A 16,065-nucleotide genomic window follows, 5' to 3' on the forward strand; every position below is an offset into this window, starting at 1 on the left:
TGCAAAGGTATAAGGCGGGGGGGGGGGGGGGAATCCAGAGCAAATGCTCCTTGCATTTAGCCCAGCCAGAGGACTGATTCTATTACTTTCTATTGTATCAAAGTCTTTTTTGTTAATTCAGCTCTGGCAATATTATAAACTTCCCATTTTCTGATAACTTCTATCCCAGTGCCCTCTCTGGCCTATAGATTCTCCTGCCATATTGAATTTTGATATAAATCTATGCACTAGACACAGGAGATCACTTCTTGAGTATAAGAATTATTTTAATAAGAATACTGGGGACTTTTGAAAAATCTGTGGGATAATACATGGGTTACAAAATGGAAAGAAAAATATATTCCTCTCTTCTTAGAATCAAAGTTCTAGAACCTTTTGACAGCTATGTAAGAGGCAGAACTGTCTTTTGTTTCTGTCAGACTGTTGTCTCCATGGTACTTGCAACAGTTTTTAATTGGGATATTTGTGATTAGAAAAGGGCTCAATAATATCAAAACAAAAATTTGAAAAATTGAGATTAGATTTGAAGACACTGCAGTTTTCTAAATAGATAGGTACTGTTCTCAACTGCTGGATGTTTAAAAATTCCTCATTTTTACAAGATCCTTAGTGAAGTTTTTTTGGAATGGGTACTTAGAGACATACATCTAATGTATTCTTAGAGATATACATCCTGACACAGGGGCTTTCTGCAGGAAATGGCAAGTTGAGCATAACAATTTTTCTGCATGAAAGTTGGGGGTTGAAGAGCTCTCTATTATCATTTATCTTTTTGGCAAAATGTAACTTTAACAAATACAGCTCTCTGTGGAGATCAGAGGTGAAGAATTCAATGGGATTTTAGACTCCATTGTTTTTCAGATACTTCTTTGGTAGACAGACCTAGAATTGTCAATAATTTCAATGTAAAATGCCACTCTCTGAAAATGACATAATGCATAATGAAAGGTTTCTATTATAGTAGAGGTGGGTGGGTGTGCAGCTATAAGTTTTTTGTTTTGTTTTCTTAGGTTGGTTTTGGTTTTGATCACTGGCTAGCAGCCATAATCAATAGAACCTGACAGATTGACAAGCTAGTTAAAAAGCAGATGCCATCTAGGCCTGACCACTGGCAGTATCAGGCCCACAAAGCAGGTTCTAGTGGTTCTGAGAAGACTTTATGAGTCTTCACACCCTACCCAGGTCGGCTACATCATACCTAAGCCATGTGAGTTTAACTCTAGCTGTATTGCGAAGCATCTGAAAATTTAATAGGAAGTATAAACCCATATTTCTGGAATGCTGGATACAAATGAAGCTGTTTCTTTCATTTATATTCTCACATAAACCCTCAGATTAGAAATGTAATTGTATTCAGAGCCTCCAGGATTAGCAGGTGATGATAACTTTCCTCCGTAGCTATTGGCAGAAACAGGCTTCATATGTCCACACCTGGTGGGGATAAAGCTGTTGGGGGATTAGTTAGGGATGATAGAGGTTTTGCAGCTTATCCTCCATGGACTGAAGTAGGACTGAAGGGCACCTTTTATTTAAAGGAAAATGTTGTATTTTCATTAGGTCCTCTTCCATGACTGTAAACCCTTTGTGTATCATTTAAGAGGAAGAAAAAAATCCATCACCTCCCCCTCACCTATGGCAGCCGACTCAGCTCTTACAGATGTCTCGTTGGTACCAGGAGGAGGTGCCCACTCATCACCATAGAAACGCTACTACCATGAGGCCACTTTCCTGAAAGAAAACAAAAACAATGAACCAAGAAGGGTCGGATTTTTATTAAGGAGGCAGGACAACCACTGTGTTATTCAAATGTTTGCACAAATAGATTTCAGTTTAATTCTGAGTGATGAAACTGGTTGAATGTACTGATAACTTGCATTCCGTGAGGGCTGCTGTGGTAGGAATTTCCACCCCTGGCAGTATTGCTCATAAACTCAATCGAACTACCTTTAATATCACTGTGACCTTCATCTGCTCAAGACCTGCTTTCCCTATATCATGTCGCAGACTTTCTGCACACTTTTCCACCATCTAAGCATACATTTTGGTAACCTGATGCATTCCTGTCAAGTAAAACATTTGCAAAAGTATAATGCAAGATGCAGTGTATATATGAAAAAAGAAGGATGTTCAAATACCTTTTCCTAACAGCACCTTTCATAAAGCAATTATGCTTTCAGGGTACAAATTCAGCTGTGCCAGTATTATAGTGAAGGAGGAGATAACAGTCAGAGGGAGGGAAGAAGGTAGTTCTGCCTCACAGCTCTCTCTGCTTCTGCCTGCTTTCTTGAAGCCACATAGACTGTCACATTATCTTCTTCTACGTGTTGATATTTTGGGCCCATATTGCTGCCCAATGTCCCTAACTTTGACCTCTTTGTTTAACCTGTGGTGCTGAACTTCTTTTTGTTTGTTTGTTTGTTTTTTCAGTGTCCTCAGTACTTCTTGCTTTCGTCTTTTCATTAGCAGATCATGGTAATTTGAGGTTCTTCTCTAGGTGACCTTGTCCATGACACTGTCTGAAGATACTCTATGCTCTGTCCCTGCTTTAATCATTTCCTCTGAAAAGACAGCACTTGGTCTTTTAAAGTCAGGGTCAGTTCGTTAAAGCACTTATTGACCTGTGGCATGTAGATAAGAACAAGTACATACTGAGAACTGGATGGATATTTTTTAACTTTTCTTTTAATTTTATTTTGACCATATTGGCTTACATAAGGATGGATTTTTTAAAAAAAATATCAGGACTCCTAATGAAACCAGCACCTTGACTAATGAACACAAAATATCTTCCATTCTAGAATGTTCCTTGGAGATATTTTAAGGCTATAGCACCCACAAATTAGGCTGTAGTCATAATTTCCAACTTCATTCTTAATTTTATGCAAATTATTTACAGATAGCTTACTGACTTGGAAGAATGGTTGAAAGTAGAAATGAGGCAATTGAAAGAACTGTTTTGTTCTGTAAATATTAACACTACAGAATTAGATTGAACCAATAATTCACTGATGTTGAATAAGCCCTGCTAAAATAGAAAATTTGTAAGATAAATTTTAAAGATTACTATTTAAATGGAAAAAATTTTTAGTTTTTAAGGTATGCTACTTTTTTGTGCCACAGGACTTTGTATTATTTAATGTTGACAACACTATGGTGAAATTAATATTCTACACTAGTATGGTGGTACAAGTAAATTTGCATTTTTGGGAAAATATCTTGGAAATGTGTATCAGAATTTATACAAATATTAATATCATTTTCAATTCTTTCTGAGATAAACTTAGTATAAATTCTAGGTTTAATTTTTATCAATACCATTTATAGTGGAAAACTGGGTAGAAAATATATGTCTCACAGTAAGGGACTTAAATTATGATGCATACACTTGCAAAATATTATATACACAATAAAATGGTGGTTAAGAAAACATGTAGCTACATAATATTTACAAATAGGTGTCTGATATATATAATATTTTATATAAAATTATATATATTTGTTATATTTTAATATAGTATATAAAATAAAATATTAGATGTAAAATTAGGGTGAATAAAAGAAAATTATGGAGAATGGAAGCAAATAAACACTATTATAAATCACAATACATCAATTTATTTTTTAAGAATTAAGGAAAACAGAATGGAAGGAGATATCTACAAATAAAATGTTTTCTTCTACAATTAATTTATGTATATTAATATTTTATATAATTTTTTCAAATTTTCTAAATCTAAATTATTTTATTAGATTGCTTTTATAGTTTACAAATCTGGAGAAATGTAGTCTGAATATCAGTGATCAGTTCTAATAATTAGACTCTCTTTTACAAATGGTTTCACCTATTTATGACAATGTTCCTGTTGCATAAAATCTTTGCAAATCATTATTTAAATCCATTTTCAATAGGCAATGTGACATTGAGGAAAATATTTTGCTTTTCACTCTGGTTCCATTTTAACAGTGAAACACTAGGAATTACTTTTTTTTCCCCTAACAAAAAGTGTACTCTTGTTGGATATAACCTCAATCTATATTATGTACAATTCAGTGATAGATATAGGTTTTATTATTTTGAAGCACCCACTATAGATAGATGTTATGAAGTGATTTATTCTGGTAGTTGTTCAGATGAATTTTGTGGCTATATCCCAAAATTGAATTAGTATTTGGTTATTTGATTTGACAGCTGTAATAGAAACAAATACTCTAGAGCCAAGAGGTGGAGACATATGCCGTGAATTGAGGCGTGTGTCTAGTAACTCTTGCATTCCCCCAAGTTATAGTTATATATACTCAGTATAGGATATAACCATGTTTCTGGAAATAAAGATGAATAGCCTTATGCAGCTCCTGAATATGGGCCCTGACAGGTGTTTCTCTATACATCATCACACTGAATTTTCATAAGATCCTTCAAGGTGGGTATTATTTTTTAACTCATATGACTCTTGAAGACAGTAACTTGTCCACACAGAACCAGTGAAGAGACTGATTTGGTGGATTCTCTATGACCATCATACCTTACTCTCCCTAATAAATAGTTTCTACTGTCTTGAAGCAGAATCATCTTTTTTCTGAACTCCAGACATCTAGTCCAGACAGCATTTTAATCATGAGATAGCAAAATTGGCCATCAGTGATAGTCCTTTCCAACTTGGATTTTGAGCCTAGAAGCCTTGACAATTTTCATTAAAACAGGCATTTGAACTATTTTATTCCCCTTTGATTAGAAAATAAACACAGCACAGCTGTAATTTTCTTTTGGGCTTTGTCCGGTTTTACTTATTTTTGTCCATTAATTTGCTCCAACATTTGGGTTAATATATAGATTAAAACAAAATGTTTGCCATTTGAATAAGCAATACTGAAGTTTTTTAAAGATGCTCATAGAGACAACATCTTTAATATGGTAATGAAGATAGAAGTTGAAATCATTTAACTTCATTTACAAATCATGAATATGTATTATGCTTTAAATGAAAAGAAGGCCTAAAACAGATATAGTGTTTGTTCAATTTGCTAAAGAGAAGACAATTTGTCAAGAATTTTTCCCCAAAACTCAAGCAATATGCAAATGTAGGAAAATCAGCCCCCCATGTTAATTCCATGGCATGATGAATATTTTTATAATCCTAATTAGTAGCAGTCATTTAGTCTAGCAATTTCCCCCAATCTAGCCAATTTGAAATTAAAATAGATGCCTTGATTACAAAACTCATTAGCAAAGAAGCACCCTTCTCACTAACCAGTTCATTTAAAATGCACAAACTGAATGAAGTGTGGAACACTTGTGTTGTCGATTGGCATAAGTGAAGTGAGTCTTAATTGGAAGCATTGTGAAGTATTTGTATTGCCGCATGTTTCATTGCAGTATAATATATCATTCATTAAATGTAACAAAAGCAACTTTTAAATGGTTTAATTAAGCAGAGTTGGTGCACTTGGTAATTTTTATAAAGTCAAATGTCACAATTGTTTGCATTTGAAGTACTGATGGGTATTAATGTCAGGAATATGGAGTCTGACTCTGCATTTATCACTCTGATTATGCGGGAAATGGCAGGTTTAATGTGAGAGGAGAAAATTAAATTATAGAACATTAACTTCTACTTAAAAGTACCCACATACATACTATCCTCGTGCATTTGGTTGTGGAATATCCAGAATGCCTAATTAATGGTAGGGAATATAAGGGAAGAGCTAAGGACTAGATGTGAAATGGAAGCAGAAAGGAATAGTTGTGTGTTTTTTTAAATGTAATTTCGTTTTCAATCAAGGGAGGAAGCAATAGATAGATACTATCTGCTATATTTCATCTACTCAAAAGGCAAAGGCATGTGTAGCCATGCAGATTAATGATCTATCTAAGCCAGGAGAGGTGTGAGTGGAAGATGAAAGGAAATTGGCTTCAGATCAGGTATACTCTGGAAACAGGGATTCTACAAAAGCCCTGAATGGAAGCCAGACTTCTGAACTTCAACAGGAAGTTTAAGGCTTGTTTCCTATAGAAATCTACAGAAGAAACTACAATGGTGACAATTCTGTTGGCATTGGACTTAAGACAAGCACTGGCTATGCTATTCTACATAATGTTTCTTCTCTGTGTAATCCAGATGTCAGATGTTCTCTCATATTTATGGCACTTGTTCAAGCCCATGTTAGTGAGCATGTAAAATTCAGCCCTGTCACTGATTTCCATGAGGAATCTAATTTTAACTGACACTGTTGATGTTCTGCTGGTATCTATTTGGTGTTTCCACTGCAGTATGCTTCTGTGGACTTCCAATTGATGGAATTTGCATTTCTTTGCCAAAGGCTTTCTCCAAACTCTTAAGAGTAATGATTTCCACCCTTTAACTCAAGCACTTGCACTGACCTATAGACCTGTGTCTCTGCATGCCAAGGAAGAGAATTTACAAAATTTAACTCATAAGCAAAGCTTTTAACCAATAATCAATATTTGATTAATAGATATCCTAATCCTCTCACTTTCAAGTGAGGTAGGCATGAGTCTTACACCTTTTGACCCTCAGAGTTTCCCAGTAGAATTAGTTGTCCATAGAATTGAATATTTTTAATATACTGTACCCTGACTGCCTTCCATTGCCTGGAAAATTTCTCAGATAGTCTAACATCTTCCCAATAAGTGACTTCATTTTTTTGTTGGTATGTTCTCTGGAGTAAAACTATTATACTGGTCAAGCAGTTTATGGATTGGGCATCACTAGCTTAAGTTTTGTGGGGTCAAGTTAGGAATCCCAATAGACAGAAAGTCACAGTCCTCTTTTACCTTTGTGTTCCTAGGCCCTCCTGGGCCATTCTGATCTCTGTATTTCTGCAGAAAATCAGGAGGATTAAACAATACTTTACTTTCCAAAAAAATCTTCCTCTAAATTTTCAGAATTTGAGGACAGAGCTTGGTGGGGAGGGGGGTCCATAGATGTAATTCTTTTGAAGATCTTGAGATTTTTTTCCCAACTAAGCTTGGGGAAGTTGGCAGGTGTGAAACAGATCTGAGATGGAAGGAGTAACCTTCATTACTCCTTTGGTTCAGTGTAGGCATAGGGTTTCTTGAACAAAAGAATGAGAGTCAAATAAGGTCTCCCTCTATGTGTAACTGTGACTGGTTCCTCTTTTTTAGAGGATGGCAGCCACTCTGCATTAATTTCTATAATAATAATAATTATTATTATTATCTCATTCTAATTTAATAACACTTAAAATAGCCTCTCTAACTGTTGTCACATTCTGAAGCATTAGGTGTGTGTGTTTGTGTGTTTGTGTGTGTGTGTGTGTGTGTTTGTATATGGTTTATATCTTCAACAAATGGACCTTCACAATTTGGTCAATATTATAAGCACATGTCAAGGTTGCTAAGATAGAAGCAATTGACTATAGGTTGAGGAGCAAAAGGGTCTCATGCTGTGTGGTCTGAGATGCTCCTGAGGCATATGAAATGGAACTCAAGGATGGAATTGTTTTGGATTTCCAAAGAGGCAAACAAGGAAAACACCACTTCAGTGCTTACCCCTGAGATAGAATCAGAGTCACATGAGTGGCCCAGAGACTGGTCAGAAAAGTTGTGAACTAGTCTTTACTCCTGATCTGGCTATGGTAAGATGACAGGGAGCACATGAGAAACAATGGTACCTGGACAAGGAAGGCCACTTGCTAGAACTCAGAGGCATCAGATGCTGTGCAGAGTTGCAGGTGGAAACTTAGGTTTGAAAGCTGAGGCTATTTGTATTAACTGGATATGTTGTTTGGTTGGGTTTGGGTTTTTTATTTTTCTCTATTCCTTTTTTTCCCCAGGGGCATCCACATCCAGCCATCCTCAGGGCTTACTCCTGCCACACTTTGGGGACCATATGTAGTACCAGGGATCAAACCCATGTCAATTGTGTGTGAAACTAGTGCCCTATCTGCTATACTTTCACCAGGTCTCTTTGTTGGCATTTCAAAATGTCAGCAGAGATGCCAGAAACGACCTTAAGAGGCTTGGCTGACCTGAATGTGTTGTAAGACTTGCTAAGATTCACCATTGGCTTCTTCAAAACTTAGAAGAATCACTTAGCTAGCATGCAGCCTGTTGTCAGTTGGTCCTCTTCTCCCCAGGCACTCAGGGAAAGCACCCTCCTGCTTATACAAATATGCTCAGACCCACATTCTTTTGCTGGGAGATCTTTTCCTTCCTCATCTAGTTTTCGCTAAGGTTTCAAAACTCAGTGCAAACCGCAATTGCTACAGAAAATGTTTTTATGAGGCAAAATTAATAAAGATTTTTTTCAAAATCTTGAAAGATGATTTCTCTTCTTCCTTCTCTTCATCTTCCTTCTCTCCCAGTTCCTCTTCTTCCTCTTCCTTTTCTTCCTTCTCCTTCTTATTTTTTTGTCTACACGGGTAGTATTTCAGGCTTTATTCCTGGCTCTGAGCTCAGCGATAATTCCTGGTGATCTCAAGGAATCATATGGGATTCCAAGGCTCAAACTCAGATCAGATGCATCCGAGGCAAATGCTCTACATGTTGTATGTATTCCTCTGTCCGCCCAAAAAAATTGTTTTCATTTGAGCAAATTAAAAAGCCTTTTATGGTAACTTCATTCAGGTGAAGACACTAACATTTTTCTCCATGTTCAGAACATCCAAAGATTATAAATTATCTTCAATAATAATAGTGGGCTTAAATTAAGACAGCAAGTGTGAGAGTGAATGGAAAAGGAAGCAAAATACAGAAAAAAAATTAAAATAGAAGCCAGTTGTCAGCATGGAAACCACAGGGCAGGGAGGAGGCACTTGGTACCCTCAACCAGGGTCAGAATATCTAATTGTCTGCAGAAGGAATGAAAATATTAATAAGTCTGTAAAAATACCTAAAGCCAGAGGCAATGGTCACAGGTAATTCTTCCCCCACCTGGAGATGCTTGTTTCTCACAGCCACTGAATGGATAAGGGAAGACCCTAGTAGGTACAGTATCGAAGGGTCCATGACCTTCCTTAGTGCTTCTTTTTCCCTTTAGCCACTTTCCTAACATTTTGCCCTGTGCCTCCCTCAGTTACTCTGATTGCTGGAGGCAGCAACCAGCTTTCACCATCTGAGAAATTTATTGAAGCCAGCCTTTAACAAATGGAGACTTTTAAAATTTGAAGTGCTTGGTAGTGATACTAGGGGTGGTAATTTAGAAGATTGGTAATAGGCAGCCAGGGAATGACTGAGGGGGATAAAGATATATTAACTTTTCTTTCTTCAAATACTGTTAAAGTAGTCAGGGTTTGAGTGTTTTCTTAACTAAGATACTGAAAGGTCACTGTGAAATCTCTTCTCTCCCATGTCTCTCTTATGTAAGGACAGGCTCTGAACCTTCTAGTAAAAAAGGCTCTTCCTCCAGCCTGCCCAAAGTGCTTTCCAGGTCCTCTTTCTTTGTCTATTTCTCTGTCTCTCCCCTTCTTTTTCTTTAATGCTGAAAATGAGAGTTCGGTTAGTTCAGTAAACAAGTAAAATATATTTTAGCTTATACTCAGTTATAGATACCACAGCTTTATCTTTAAAATTAACTGAAAATTAAACCCAACATCTGCTTCTGTAATAACTTATGAATAGATACAAGTCTAACAAAACATCAAAAAATATGTTAATATTAATCAAATAAATAAAATAAGTATTAAGAACAAAAATATAGTCCTTATACTTTAGTCAGGAAAGGTCTCAACAATGAGTTCTTCACTGTTCAGATGCCATATTTAAGAGTATGCTGTTCTTATTAATTGAGCACTGATTCTGTAGAAGGACTGATAGGGATTTGATAATGAAGAATCCCGACACTATCTCCACTGGCAGGAAAAGATAAACATGGAGCACACAGGTAATTGGTGGTAATTGTGATAAGTGGTGCAAAACAGAAAAAATAGACTGTTAGAAAGCTTATGTTATAGAGAACATCTTACTCTCTTCAGAATTGCTTGAGAGAAAAACTGGAGTGGAGTTAAGGTATTCTCTAAGTTGAACTTTCTCCAATGCTCAGAAACATTGTTTAAAACAAATTTAAGAACATTGTATGAGCTCTCCTCAGATTTTGGTAAATGAACCTTGATGTCTAATTAACATTAATATAAGAGGACAGATAAATATATAAAATTAGTTAAATTTTGACATAAATAGATCCACATAGTCATAAGTACTTTCAAGAAAATGTGCAGATCCATCATCTCCAAAAATTTTGTTGATCCCTGTAAATATTTTTCTTTCACTATTTTATTGTTTATATTAATCTCCACTATATTCATGCTTAGGTGTTGCTTACAATCAAGGTAGAATCATTTGTGTTCTGTATAATTTTATTTTATTTTTGTCCCCCAATTCATAATACAGACCAGGCAAAGGGCCTGGGTTGAGGTGTATATGGGGTGCATTTACTGTTCCTCCTCTTTCTATACAGTCAGTGTAAAGAACACAGCCTGTGGTAAGAATTGGGAAACCTTTTCTTTTCTTTTCTTTTTATTTTTTTGATTTTTTAATATATATATATATATATATATATATATATATATACACATATAAAAAATCCTTCACCAGTGCAACATTCTCATGACCAATATCCCAAGTGTCCTTCCTCCCCACTCCACACCGGCCTGTACTCTAGACAGGCTTTCAACTTCCCTCATTCAGTCACATTTTGTTATGATAGTTCTCAGTGCAATTATTTTTGTGATTGCACTAAACGATCCCTGTGGTGAGCTTCATGCCAGGAGCTGGACCCTCTATTTTGTCTTTCAGAATCATTACACAAATATTTTTCATTTTTTCTCAAAACCCATAGATAAGTAAGACCATTCTGTGTTTATCTCTCTCCCTCTGACTTATTTCACTCAACATAATAGATTCCATATACATCCATGTATAGGAAAATTTCATGACTTCATATCTTCTGATGGCTGCATAATATTCCATTGTGTATATGTACCATAGTTTCTTTAACCATTCATCTATTAAGGAGCATCTTCCAGGCTGTTTACAGAGTCTGGCTATTGTAAACAATGCTGCAATGAGTATAGGTGTGAGAAAGAGATTTTCTGTATTGTATTTTTGTGTTCCTAGGATATATCCCTAGGAGTGGTATAGCTGGATCGTATGGGAGCTGAAGTTCCAGCTTTTGGAGAAATCTCCATATCGCTTTCCACAAAGGTTGGACCAGGCAGCATTCCCACCAGCAGTGAATAAGAGTTCCTTTCTCTCCACATCCCTGTCAGTACTGCTTGTTCTCATTCATTCTGATGTGTGCCAATCTCTGTGGCATGACATGGTATGGTACCTCATAGTTGTTTTGATTTGCATTTCCCTGATGATTAGTGATGTGGAGCATTTTTTCATGTGCCTTTTAGCCATTTGTATTTCTTTTTGTCAAAGTGTCTGTTCATTTCTTCTTATTTTATACAAAATAAATAATATATAGGTATTTTGTTCTTACAGATTTTTTAAGCCTACAGAACCTGGTATTCTCAGGTGGTCCCACATCCAAGTACTAACCAGGGAAGACTCTGCTTAGCTTCTGAGATCAAACAAGATTGGGCGCTCGGACACATTCAGGGTGGTATGGCCATGGACAGAACTTTATTTTTTTGAGGTTTACCCAGGTTATTTTTGTATATATAACTACTTTTTTCTGATTAGTATTCCACTATATGGATATACAATAACTGATTTGACAATTTCTCTTGTTAATGCATATTTGGGGTGATTCTAACTTCTACTATTAGATTGGTATGAAACTCCTATACAATTTTTGACATGGGCACAAGCTTTTAATTCTCAGGTAGAAAGGTAGTGGAATAATTAGATCATAGGGGAGAGATCCACTTACTTCCTTTTTCTTATAAGTGTGATAATTAGGGATTCACATACACTTGGTTGTGGTATGCAGACATTTCATTTAGGGCACTAGTGATCCCAAATGATGGTACCATTAGGCTTGCATCCAATGTGTGGGGCCCTATTAGGGTGTCTAACATGCACTCTCATAATTGTCGGGGAGGTTCTCTACCATTTGAGCCATCTTTGAACCCCTCAGAGACTCAATTTTTTGAAGAAGAAAAAAAATAGTCAAAATGTTTTCCAAAATGCTAGTATCATTTTACATTCTCAATAGAAACTGACAGTCACCCAGGCTTAACGTTCCCAATCATCTCTTCTTTTAGTTTCTGTTTTGACTTTTGAGTCAGGGTCAGCTATGTGCAAAGCCCCTCTGCCTACACTCCTTATGATCAATCTTTAAATTTTTACCCATTCCACTATTGGTGTTTAAATTTTAATTGTGTTAATTAATTTTCTTTCTCTTTGTGACTAAACATTTTGAATGATATTTTCTCATATGCATGTTTGCTAACTCCCTTTGTGTATGTGTGAAGTTATTGAGCATATTGTATAAAAAACACAGTTTTGGAGCCGAAACAATAGCACAGAGTTGGGCGTTTGCCTTGCATGTGGATGACTCAGGATGGACCTCAATTTGATCCCCAGTGTCCCATATGGTTGCCCAAGCCAGAACTGATTTCTGAGCACAGAGCCTGGAGTAACCCCTGAGAGTCACAGGTGTGGCTCAAAAACCAAAAACTAAAAACAACAAACAAAAAATCCCAAAACCAAAACCCACAGTTTTATCTTATATTAAAGGTTAAGAATCCTATATTCTGAATCAAATTACTGCAAATATTTGATTTGCAGATATTTCTCCTAAACTGTGACATAACTTGTCTTTTTATTTTTTTGACATTGGGTTTCAATTCTGAGAAGTTTCTACTTTTTGTGAAATATAATATGTCCATTATTTTGGATTATTGGTGTCATGTATTTAAGAAATATTTGCATGGTGCCAGAGCGATAGCACAGTGGTAAGGCGTTTGCCTTGCACATGGCTGACCCAAGACAGACCTGGATTAGATCCCCAGCTTCCCATATGGTCCCCCAAGCCAGGAGCGATTTCTAAGTGCACAGCCAGGAGTAACCCCGGAGCGTCACCTGGTGTGACCCAAAAAAACAAACAAAAAATAGAGAACTATTTGCTTAAGAAAATTCACAGTTTTTCATCTAACTTTTATCCTACTTGCTTCATAGTTTCAAGTTTTATATTTAAGCCTATTTGAGCTCTTCTGGATCAATTTGTATAGGTGTGTAAAGTATGAGTCAAAGTTATTTATTATTATAATTTATTATTATATAGTTCTATTGAATTACATTTGCACTTTTGCCAAAAATAACTTATTTATGCAGACATGTTTCTAGATTCTATTCCTTTTCATTTATATACTTTGGCATCGTTTTTGTTTGTTTTGACACCATTACTACATTATCTTGATTATTTGAACCTTATAATAAATCTTAAAGACAAGAAATATGTTTTTCTAGTTGTACTTTATCAAAATTGTCTTTGTCATACAGGTACTTTAGGTCTCCATACATATTTGAGGTTCAACTTGTCATTTTTTATTCTACATAAAGAGTTTTCAATTTTAATTAATATTTACATAAAGTGGAGCCGAAGAGATAGTACAGCAATAGGGCATTTGCCTTGCATGTGGCCAATCTGGGATAGACCTAGATTAGATTCCTGGCATCCCATATGTCCTCACTACCCAAGCCTGCCAGAGCGATTTTTGAGCACAAAGTCAGGGGTAAACCCTGAGCACTTCATGGTGTGCCCCCAAAAAAAGATTTACATAAAATCTAAAAATTGATTTGAAGAGTAATGACATCTTACAAATATCAAGTCTTCTCATTCATGAGCATATTACGTCTCTTTCTTTACTTAAAATTTTCATTAACTTAACTATATAACATTTGTTGGTACAGGGTTTCTGATTCCCTCATTCATTCACATTGTTATGATAGTTCTCTATGTAGTTATTTCTCTAACTGGACTCATCACTCTTTGTGGTGAGCTTCATGTCATAAGCTGGGCCTTCCAGCCCTCCTCTCTTTTGTCTCTGAGAATTATTGCAAAAATATATTTTATTTTTCTTAAAATCCATAGATGAGTGAGACTATTCTGTGTATATCTCTCTCCTTCTGACTTACTTTACCCAGCATAATAGATTACATGTACATTTATGTATAGGAAAATTCCATGACTTCCTCTCCTGATGACTGCATAATATTCCAGTGTGTATATGTACCACAGTTTCTTTTTTTTAATTTTTATTTTGACCATATTGGCTTACATATCTTTCACAGTAGTATTTTAGGTACATATTATCATTGAATCAGGAGAATTACTCTCACCAAATTTGTTCTTCCTCCAACCCCCGTTCCCTTCCTACAACCCATATCCCCCACTCTCACCCCCTGGGCTGCTAAAGTAAGTGGTCCCCTCTGTGTCTAGCTTACTACTAGTGATCATATGTCTGTTTGGCCCTGGTACCCTCCCTTGTTTCCCCTTCTATTTGAGTGGTGGAGCTAGATGGTTCAAGTTATGTGGTTTTGTTTGAAAGAAAGAAAAGCAATAGAATGGGGTAAAAAATCAAATAAGCTGAAAATGGTCGGAGTCCTTCTAGAAGCTTTCAACCTCAGTTTGAGAGAGGACAGGAAAAAGGTAATTGAAACATCACAACAATACAGAAAGAAATATCAAATAAAATATCCAGTGAAAACTACAGCAATAAAGACAAGCACCACACAATAGTCTTGGTCCTGAAATCAAACCATGCTGGAGTGAAAAAAGAAAGAGAAAGATAACATATCATAAAATAAAATTGGAGACATCAACTTTAATATCTACACCAAAATAAAGAAGTCAAAATCAATCAGTTAATCAATCAATCAATAAATATATAAGTGGATAAAAGGATTATTTTGTGATTTTCCCCCCCTCCCTGCATAGGCACAGTAACTAGTGGGGACTTTATAGAGGAAATTCCATTGGCCTAGGAGGTACAGGGTTTCTCCACCCTTAAAGCACACTGTCATGGAATTAACTATCGACTCCCTGCATGATCATTTACTCTCCCCTTGGTGCTTTTGTGCTGTATGGAAGAGTACCACAGTTTCTTTAGCCATTCATCTGTTGAAGAACATCTTGGTTGTTTCCAGAGTTTGGCTATTGTAAATAGCACTACATTGAATATAGGTGTGAGGAAGGGACTTTTGTATTGTATTTTTGTGTTCTTTGGGTATATCCCTAGGAGTGGTAGAGCTGGATCATATGGGAACTCAATTTTAATTTTCAGAGGAATCTCCATATAACTTTCCATAAAGGTAGGACTAGATGGCATTACCACCAGCAGTGAATAAGAGTTTCTTTCTCTCCATATCCCCACAAGCACTGCTTGTTCTCATTATTTGTGATATGTGCCAATCTCTGTGGCGTGAGATGGTACCTCATAGTTGTTTTGATTTACATCTCCCTGATGGTTAGTGATGCAGAGTATTTTTTCATGTGCCTTTTAGCCATTTGTATTTCTTCTTTGCCAAAGTGACTGTTCATTTCTTCTTTGCATTTTTTGATGGATTAGATGTATTTTTTCTTGTAAAGTTTCATCAGTGCCTTGAATATTTTGGATACTAGCCCCTTATCTGATGGATATTGGGTGAATAGTTTCTCCCACTCAGTGGGTGATTCTTGTATCCTGGGCACTATTTCCTTTGAGGTGCAGAATCTTCTCAACTTATTATATTCCCATCTATTTATCTCTGCTTCACTTGTTTGGAGAGTGCTGTTTCCTCCTTAAAGATGCCTTTAGTCTCAATGTCATGGAGTGTTTTACTTACGTGTTTTTCTGTGTACCTTATGGTTTCAGGTCAGATATTAAGGTCTTTAATCCATTTGGATTTTACCTTCATACATGTTGTTAGCTATGGGTCTGAGTTTGCTTTTTTGCAAGTGGCTAGGGTGGGGTGGGAAGGAGGAAGATTTGGGACATTGGTGATGGGAATGTTGCACTGGTGAAGGGGGGTGTTCTTTACATGACTGAAACCCAACTACAATCATATTTTTAATCAAGGTGTTTAAATAAAGATATTAATAAAAATTGTTGGTGTATATATTGAAATTTTTATGAGACAATCCTAACCATTTC

The 16,065-nt window shown here is 36.0% G+C and overlaps 1 protein-coding gene and 1 non-coding gene across 2 annotated transcripts in view; one reads left to right on the forward strand and one right to left on the reverse strand.

Moving 5' to 3' along the window:
• Nucleotides 1-16,065, forward strand: part of SORCS3 (sortilin related VPS10 domain containing receptor 3) — a 721,132-nt gene that overhangs the window by 367,260 nt on the left and 337,807 nt on the right. The gene's annotated exons all lie outside the window — the stretch shown is intronic.
• On the reverse strand, nucleotides 10,345-10,477 carry LOC125995586 (small nucleolar RNA SNORA51). The gene has a single exon (XR_007491084.1). It is a non-coding gene; the product is annotated as a small nucleolar RNA SNORA51 (small nucleolar RNA).

Source organism: Suncus etruscus, chromosome 17, assembly GCF_024139225.1.
Source record: "Suncus etruscus isolate mSunEtr1 chromosome 17, mSunEtr1.pri.cur, whole genome shotgun sequence".
NCBI classification, from domain to species: domain Eukaryota; kingdom Metazoa; phylum Chordata; class Mammalia; order Eulipotyphla; family Soricidae; genus Suncus; species Suncus etruscus.